Source organism: Choloepus didactylus, chromosome 15, assembly GCF_015220235.1.
Source record: "Choloepus didactylus isolate mChoDid1 chromosome 15, mChoDid1.pri, whole genome shotgun sequence".
Lineage (NCBI taxonomy): Eukaryota > Metazoa > Chordata > Mammalia > Pilosa > Megalonychidae > Choloepus > Choloepus didactylus.
In genome coordinates this window covers 38,753,048-38,762,470 of record NC_051321.1, presented here as the reverse complement: position 1 = coordinate 38,762,470, position 9,423 = coordinate 38,753,048, and positions in this window count along the sequence as shown.

Genomic DNA, 9,423 nt, shown 5'->3' with positions numbered 1-9,423 from the left:
TAAACATGTGAAAACAACCTATAAGTAAAAACTGCAAATAAACTACATTACATACCTTTTCAACTGTATTGATTGGCAATGAAAATAGTGTTTGCAAAGATGTGTGCAAACAGGCAGTCTTGTACTTTGTTCTAATGTCACTTTATCTATGCACCCACCCTAAGTATCTTACTGAAATTTGTAATCTCCCCTGCATCACCTCTTTTTTTCCTTATTGCTCAATATTTTATTCTCCTTTCAACATTTTTGGCACTTTGCATGTTTTACATTAATCTTTCTCAAAAACTTATGAAGTAGATAATGCTTATGTCAATTCTTATTGCTGCTGTAACAAATTACCACAAACCTAGTGCCTCAAAGCAACACAAGTTATAATCTTACGTTTGTCGAGGTCAGAAGTCAAAAATCAGTGTCATTTGGCTACAATCAAGTCAGCAGAGCTGAATCCATCCAGGGCCTCTAGAGGATGCAACATGTCCCTGCCTTTCTAAGCCTCTGGAAGCCTCCAGCTGCCCTGACTCATGCCCCTTCCCTCACATAGCTCCAGCCTCTCGCTTCTGTTGTCACATAGCGTCCCACTAACTGCGATGCCCCTGCTTCCCTCTTACTAGGGCCCTGGTGTATACAAGGAGCCTACCAGATAATCAAGGGTAAGCTCTTCTTCTCAAAATCCTTGATTTAAGCAAGGATTAAATCCCTTTTACCATGTAAGTTAACATATCCCCACTAGGGCTGGCCCATCCATATCCAGTGCCCTCTTGCTATGTGGGGTTCTGGAGGTGCAGGAAAATTCACCTTCTCAGGGAAGAGGGAGGCAGGTATGGGCTATTCCTGCTCATCTCACACCCCTCTCAGCAGGAGACCTGCCTCAGTCATGGGGACACCAACTCCACCTCTAGGATGATGGGCCTGTCTTCTTTTTCCCACGTATTCACAATCGGGCCTTCGGCTTCACATATTGCTGTCTTCAGCAGCATCTCGAGCTGGCCTTTGGGTGTCTGGGGTCTTACAGTTAGGGGATCAGGAGTGGAAGTAGGTTGCCCAGCAGCCAGGCTGAGACAGAGTCATCCCTGGGCCCAGAGTTTTAATGTGGGCACATGGGGAGATGGAGAAGAAGAGAGCCTTGTTGAAGCCACAGGAACTGAGGAGAACAGACTTGGGTCTGAAAGGGTTGTGTAAGGTTGGAATGGTTGGTATTGTTTTTTCATACCTTGATAGAATGCACAAGGAAAGAATCTGAGTTTGAGGTTCACTCTCGAGTCTATTTTGATGACAAATTCAGTGTATTCGATCAGTATAGTGCATTTTAGATTCTCTTTGATCCTGTGTCATTTTGTGACATTTATCATACATTGTGCCTTGGGTCATGTCCGTGGATGGAAAGTGGCACACTCAGAGACCTCACCCATTGCAGCTCCTTTCCTCACAGGGAATCCCTTCAGGATCTGCTGGATCTGCGTGACTCACCAGCCTCTCACACACTGTTGTATTTGGAATAACTCGTCCAGATATAGGAGCTGTTTTCATTGGGAACGTTAGACTGATCCAGCATCCTCATCATTTGGAGAAAGTGGGCCTCCCTCACTGCATCACTGGACAGAAATGAAAGGGCCCCTTTTCCTCTCCACCATGTTAACTCCTACCCTAGAAAGAGTGGCTGGGAACAGGTTAGCAACTGATTTCAATGCCCGCTGATAACTTGATACAGCTGCAAATTCCACCGACGGTGAAGGAAAGGCAAGAAACCCAGTGGGCCCTCACCTAGAGCTGAGCTTTCTCACAAAGCCCTTTCACGACCTCCCTGGGAAAGTGGTCCAGGCCAGAGATTTCTCTAGGAAGGGCAGGGTCTCGAATGCAGGTCTCAGGGAAAGGAGGGATCTCCTTTTCTTTGAGTCCCAAGACCAGCTCAGGGGGAAACAGACAAGGAGCCTCGGGTTGAGTGAGAGAGGATCTCACAGGCTCCCGGCCTCCTGCACTGGCCTGGAACACACAGGGCCCAGAGCCCAAACTTATTGAATATTTTTAACTGTGAGTGAGGAGCTAACGATTTCAAACCTTGGTTAAGGGAAGAGGAGGACTGAGGCAGAAATTCAGAGAGGGAGAAAAAGCCTGAAGTCCTAATTATCTCCACAGGGCACTTCCCTGGGAGGGACAGGAAGACTCGGGCCTTTTTGTGCACCTGGTTTCTGTCGCCCTCTGCTGGTCATTTGGGAATCAACAGCTCATTGAATTTCCATGTTAAGTGCACGGGTCTCTTCTCAAAATGCCAGAAGCAAGTGTCAGGGAAGCAAAGCAACCTGGGAAGTGGCTGAGCCAGGGAGGCAGCCCAAGCCCCTGCCCTTTCCCACTTGTCTTAGCTTCCAGGCTGCTATGACAAATACCGCAGAACAGCCTGGCTTAAACAACAGGAATTTATCTCACACTTTTGGAGGCTGGGAGTTGACAATCACATATTGGCAGCCCACACTCTCTCCTGGGGTCATCTTGGTGTTGACTTGCCTACAATCCTGGTGATCCTTGCTGTCTATATGCACCTGCTTCTGTCCCATGGCAATCTGTCTCTTTCTGCCCCTTCCCTGGTCTCTCTCTTCTCCTTGTAAGTATTCCAACCATAATGGGTCATGGCCCACCCTTATTCACTCAGGTTTCACCTTAACCAATTACACATTCCAGGATCCCATTTACATTGACTTCACACCCACAGGACCATGGTTAGGACTTGAGCATGTCAGTATGGGGGATGTGATTCAGACCCCAACACCACCCTTTGACTTCCCCAGCAGCACATCAGCCCTGGCCGTGATGCTTGGCCAGTGAGGTAGAACCTGAAACCCCGTCAGCCACTCCCTCCTAGACTGAGTCCTGGAGAGGACATGAAGACACTGGTCACAGCAATACCAGCCGCTGCACATCTGCCATGCAAAATGGCTTCTCAGTAATGCTCACAGCTCTTATGACCTTGTCCCAGGTCCGAGGACCACTGGGAAGCCCAAACTCCCCTGTCACTAGTCACCTGTACAAGGAGGTAGACACCAAAGGACCGTGGCCTGCCTGAGGCCTGATCCTGCAGCCTAGATGGACGGCTCTGCTCTGAAGGCACAAGAACCATGTGAGACGGGATGACAGACATGGAGATGATAGGAACTAGACAGAGCATGAAAATCTGAGGCAGGACTTAGAAGGGAACCTGAAAATCAACATCTAGAAGCAGCTTTCTACCTGTCTTAGCTCTGCAAATGTGCTCTCAAATGGTAGGTAAGCAGGCAGAGGAACAAGCTATGGGATGTGCTGGTGCAGGCTGCAGTTTAACCCTCAATATCCCAGGCTGTGTCCCTTCCTCCTTTCCACAATTTGCTTCCCTCACTGGATGGTCTGATAGGTACAGAGTGTCCTGGCCCTCATGGTGCTTTTGTTTGTTTCTGTGAGCCAAACCCAACCCATGAAGAGGAGTGATCTGGGCATGGGAAGGTTGATACTGTGTACAGATGTGGAGACTGCAGTTCAGAGAGGGGAGACAGTGTTGCCCCAGATGCACTTGAACTTGCCCTCCTGTGGGCTCAGGATAGGTCAGGCCGGTCTGGCCCCACTAGCCTGGGAGGCAGGCGTCCCCTTTCTCTCTTTCTCTGGCTTTCATTTCTAGCCCTTTAAAAGAGGTCTAATAAGATGTTGTTTTTACTTGTCCTTTTCCAAAGTGGTTGTCCCTTTTTACATTTCCCTTAGCAGAGATTTAGCATTCTCGGTTATTCACATTTTTGCACATCTGTTTTCATGCTTTTAAACTTTAGCCTTTTTTACTAGGAGTGTAACTTGTATCTGATTTTTCATTAGTGTGTCCCTTAAGAATAGTGATGGTGATTCTTTTTCATGTGCCTTTGAGCTGTTGAATTTTTCTTAGTAAATTGTCTTTTCAAGGATTTCCATCATAAAATTTCTATGAACTTTTATCCTTGAGGTTTCACAATTAATTAATTAGCTGTTTATGGATTAGGGTACCAGAAATCAAGTGATGTGAGGAAGGCATTAACACAGAGAATGGGGCTGCTTGTCTGAGAGGCAAATTAGCACCCAGCATTCCTGTGGAGGGTGTCACCACCCAGGAGGCAGGAGGCTCCCACAAGGAACAGGGGCGAGAAGCTGCCTTGTTTGGGGAATCACAGCCTAAGCAGGTTGAAGGGAGTGTCCACATGTGGTCAGCTGCTGATGTGGGGTGTCAGGGGCTGAGCAGGTGAGAAGGGCTTCCCCCACAGATGGGTACCCTGGTGTGGAGTTTCACAGCCCAAGCACAGCGAGGAGAGTAGGCTGATATGAGGTGTCAGTGCCTTATCAGGGTGGGGAGGGTGTCCACAAGGAAGGGTGGGCTGTTGTGGCTCATTGCAGCCCCGGCAGGGTAAGGAGGGTGTCCGTTCTGGGGAGGGTGAATTGGCAGAAATAGGGGGCTGTTCCAAAGGGGAATTGATGAAGTATGTAAATATATTAAGGATAATGAGATCCAAGTTTTCTATTGTCAGCAAAGGAAGTTATAAATACGGAAAGGGGAAAAACTAGAATGAAACTTGTGGTGTTGAATTAGAATAAGATGTACCAGAATGAATTCTGGTTGTCAGAATATGTACATAAATATAGTAGTAAATATACATATAAATGTATGCATGTACTATACATATTATCTATATCATATATATATATACACATATATATAAACACACACGTATGTACATTATACACATATTGAGAGAGAGAGAGAGACTACACTGTTCACTGAGAAGTCCTGGGAGCTGTGACAGCCCAGTAGCAATGAGCACAGATCTTGGCTTCTACATAACATTTTCAACTAAAGAAGCAAGGTTTCTTCTAGAAATCACTGATTGGAGAGCTGAGACAGGAAAAATATAGGATGAGCCTGTGTATTGCTCAGGTTTCTCTAGGGAAACAGAACTAACAGGAGATATCCATAATGAGTATGGGATTTTAGAGAGGTGTCTCACACAACTGTGGGGATGCATGAGTCCAAATTACATAGGGTAGGACACACAAATCCCAATCCCGTAAGGCAGGCAGAGAGCTGCCGCTCCAATGAGGGTCTTCGATGAATTCTCCAGGAGAGGCTGGATGGCTGAAGCAGACAAAAAAGTTCTCTCTTCTGTCCGCTGAAGCTATCACCTCCCATTTAAATGCCGTTCACCGATTAGGTTAAACGTCTGTTATTGCGGAAGACACTCCCTTGGCCAACTGCAGATGTAATTAGCCACAGACTCAATCAATGTGCTGATGATTTAACTCCATGAAATGCTCTCACAGCAACAGATAGACCAGTGGTTGCTTGACCACACAGCTGGACATCATCACCTGGCCAAGTTGACACATGCACCCAACCACCACAGCCTGGAATCTCTTACTGTGCGAGAAAACAAGGAATAGCTCAAAAATTGATGGGAAGTCAAAAAGATACCAAATCCAGTCATTGGGAGACACTGTTGGCATCAAAGTAGATAATGATAGTTAAATAAAATTTAACTCATGATTCCATACTGATAAAATAAGTGAATAAATTGACAACTTGATGAGAAATGGATAATTACATCTACATTGTCTCAAAGAATCTACTCACAAAATACTTAATTATGAAGGTAAGTAGAATAACTTCACACGGAAGGGACTCCCAGACACCGTCTTATGATGTGATCAACATGGGCATCATCCATAATGGAACAGACTGAACTTGTTTGTCACGTAATAGGATGCAAAGAGAAGAAAAACATCATTCCTGCAAAAGGTGCATAACCTGAATCTAATCATGAGGAAACATCAGGCAAACACAAAAGAGGGACATTTTGTAAATCCAAAACTTGTTCTCTTCCAAAGTGGTAAAATCACAGAAGTCAAGGAAAGACTGAGGAATTTTTCCAGACTGCAGTTGATGAAAGAGAAATGACAAGTAGTTGCAGCACGAGATTAGAAATTGGAATCCGAAATGGACCTATAGTGTCTCATTGCTTCTTAATGGTGAAACACGTATAGAGTCTGAGAATGAGACCATCCTAATTTCCTGTACCATACCGCCAAATTTTCTATCTGCTTGTAACCAATTAAACATGTATAATTATGTAAATGTGTAATAAAATAAAATTTAGATAAAGTTTCTTTAGAAAGAAACCATTCTAATCCACAATGCCTGCCAAGCCGAGGTCTGTGTTACCCTGTGACTGGGGCGGGTTCCCACAGATGCCCTCCCTGTCCGCCAGGTGGGCCGCGATGGGGAAGCTCCTCCGTGTGAGAAGCCCCTGACCTGGGAGTTGGGGAACCTGAGTTCTAAGACAAGCTCCTCTGCTGATGCACAGGGGACGCACCGCCTCACTGAGTCACTGACCCCCCATTCCTAAAAGAAAGGAAGGCTTAGATTAGTGGGTCACTGAGATTCTTTCTGTGTCTAAATTATCTTGATTCTTTCCTTTTATAGAAAGAGAAAGTTCCAAGCAGGAGCTCAGCAGTAGAAGGAGGAGCAGAACATAGACACCCATCTCTCAGGGAATAAAATGATGGCTCTAAAGAGAGCCCTGGGGTGTGTTTTGCCCCCTGATGAGGAAGTAAAGTTCCTTAGAGTCCAGAGCTATGTGAGCCAAGCAGCTGAAGAACTGTTTCTCTTTGTCCTAGATGGAGAATTCAGCAAGACCCAGGCTAACTCAAGTTCTAAAAAGGTTATAAAACTGAACTTCTCTGGCCTCTTACTTTCATCAACTGACTCTGCAATTAGTAACTCAATTAATGTTTATTGTGAAAATCACTGATTAGGATGAGTCACAATATACTGAAGCATAGTACACACTCAGTGAATCTCAGGCCTCTGTTGAACTGAATGTTTGCTTGGAGGAAAGCATGCAAGAGTTAGGGATGTGGGTTCCAGCCTCAGCTCTGCCCACTGCAGCCCCTGTGGGCTCAGCCAAGGCAGGGAATCCCCAAGACCCAGATTCCTTCTCTCTAAAATGGAAATACTTGTACCTTAGGCAAAGGTAATTGAAAGAAACAAAGAAATGTAATAGGTGTGAAAGTTCCCTGTAAATTGTGTTTCCCTGTAAACATGAGGTATTACACCTTTTAGAAACAGCAAAGTAATGTTCCCTTAGCAATACATCATAAAATTACTGCACTAATCAGAACAAATTCAGTCATGGAGCATAGCCCATTGAATCAAATAAAATAAAAACAAGTTCTGGAGGTTTCTCAACAAGTTTTGCATGAGTGACAAAGCATAACTCCAAGTATGTTTCAATCCTCATGACCATGAAATGCTTCTCCCCCTTTCAGGTTTGCGGCATCTGCACATTGTTAATGAATTCCTTACCTCCCATCGCATCTGGTGTTCCTTCAATAATCTCTCTCGTTTTTTTGTCTATTCATTCATTCCATTATTTCTGACAAGGACAGACTTAAAAAGCAACAGAAGCAGCTGTTTCTGGAGGTGACTGGGAGATGATGAAGCCAAGGTCTCTCCAGCCCTCCCCACCCAGTTCCTCTGAGACGGGCTTTCCCCTTAGGCACCCTGGGCAGGTTCACCTCCACAGTGATGGAGACAGGGAGAAATCCAGTCCCATTTTCTTTCTCATGAGCACCTATGGCCCTGTTATTCCTGGATTCAAATGAAGGGATTCTATTTCATGTGACCCCTGGAAATTAAGAAGTTATGTCACAGGTCCGTCGCTTTACACCTCAAACCTATAATCTCCGTTAGCAAAGGCCTGAGTCTCTTAAGATCTGATTCAGCCAGTTTGAGCTTCATCAAGCAGCCTCCCACTCATATAAGAGTATAGGGACAGACAATAGTTTAGAATAAAACAGCACTCAAGACAAGAATTCACTTTAACACGTATTTACAAACATAGCACTTAAGGTAAAAGGAACCAGTTTACAAGACAAAAATGAATTGATATGTTACCAAGCCTGGGGACTTCTGTCCCTTCCAGATGTAGTTGGACATGAGACCAGAAGACCTCTCTAGTCCAAGTTACAGAGTATTTACAGAGCCTTTGATTTAGGGAATATTCAATTAAGTCATATTGTATTTTTATATTTGAAACACAGGTGATGAACTACAGGTGATGAACCATGAGTGAGTCAAGAACAAAGGAGGGTTTTCACGGCATCATGAGAAATTTAAACAATCTTGAATGCCTGCAAAACTTTACTGAAAACATTTCTAATTAACCTATCGTTTCTGTAAGAAAATATAATGTACATTTTGCTCATATAAAAACTAAAAATTAGAAGAGAGATTACTATTACATATCTCTAACTTAGTATAGTTTTCTTATTTCATCCTATAATTAGTTTAGCCATTACATCATGTCCCTCACTTCCTCCTTTTTCACTTGGGCCTGTTATAGCTTCTCCCTCAACAATCTTCTAAAATAGGACACAAAGGATATGAATCATCTGTCCCAGTTATTAGAGTAAGGCCTTTCCACTTTCTATCATTTGGAAATTGTACCTCAGTATTTTGGGGTAAAAGTTCTGATAAATATGCTTCTATATCAGAAGGAATAACTGGTTCTTCACTATCAGAACCGAAAGCATCAGGTGGGGTATGAGAACAGCAAGACTCTTCAGCTCTCTGATCCTCACACAGACAGAAGGAGTCAGCATCTTCATTTTCAGATTCCTCAGTAGAGATATTATCCTGTGACACTCAGTGGCATGTACATTCAGACTAACTAATGTTTGGGGGTTTTGTTTGTCTTGCCAAAATTGTTCCCAAGGAAGCTGTGCTGTAAGAAATATTGCACCATGATGAACATCAGAATAGCTAGGTTCAAATCCCAGTTCTGGCCCTACTGAGCTTTGTGATACTGAATAGGTTTCCTGCTCTCCCAGAGTTTTTCTCTCCCCTCTTTGTTGGGCTTTATTTGTGTGGGGGGGGGGGCACAGGAGGGGGTAGTTAATGGTAAAGGGAGTGGATTCTTACACAGCACTTATAAATTACTTGATGCATGTTTGATCATTCAAGGTGTATGAATAATGTTTTATGTTAGCTACTCTATTTTTGGGCAGCTGTGATATTAGTATAGTACATTAAAATATTTCAGAATGTTTCCATTTGCAAGGACAAAAAGGATTATCCTGTTTGGTAAAGCATAACAGGAAAAACACTTTTAAATTCAAGGCCTAGAATACTCAAGTCTTAAGTTCCCAATTGATTATTAGTCTGAGAGTTGAAAATGTTTAGCAATTTCTTTAATCAAATCATTTATCTCAGGAACTGCCAGGGTTGTCATTGCTTTTTAATTTAAATAAAATTACCAAAACCAGAGTCCCACCCAAGACCAATTAAATAATAATCTCCAGGTTGCAGCCTTGGAAATAGGAAAGCAAGACTAAAGATCACAGTTTTTCAATCTTTGTCAGCGAGCCAAAGTCCAACCAGAAAGGATC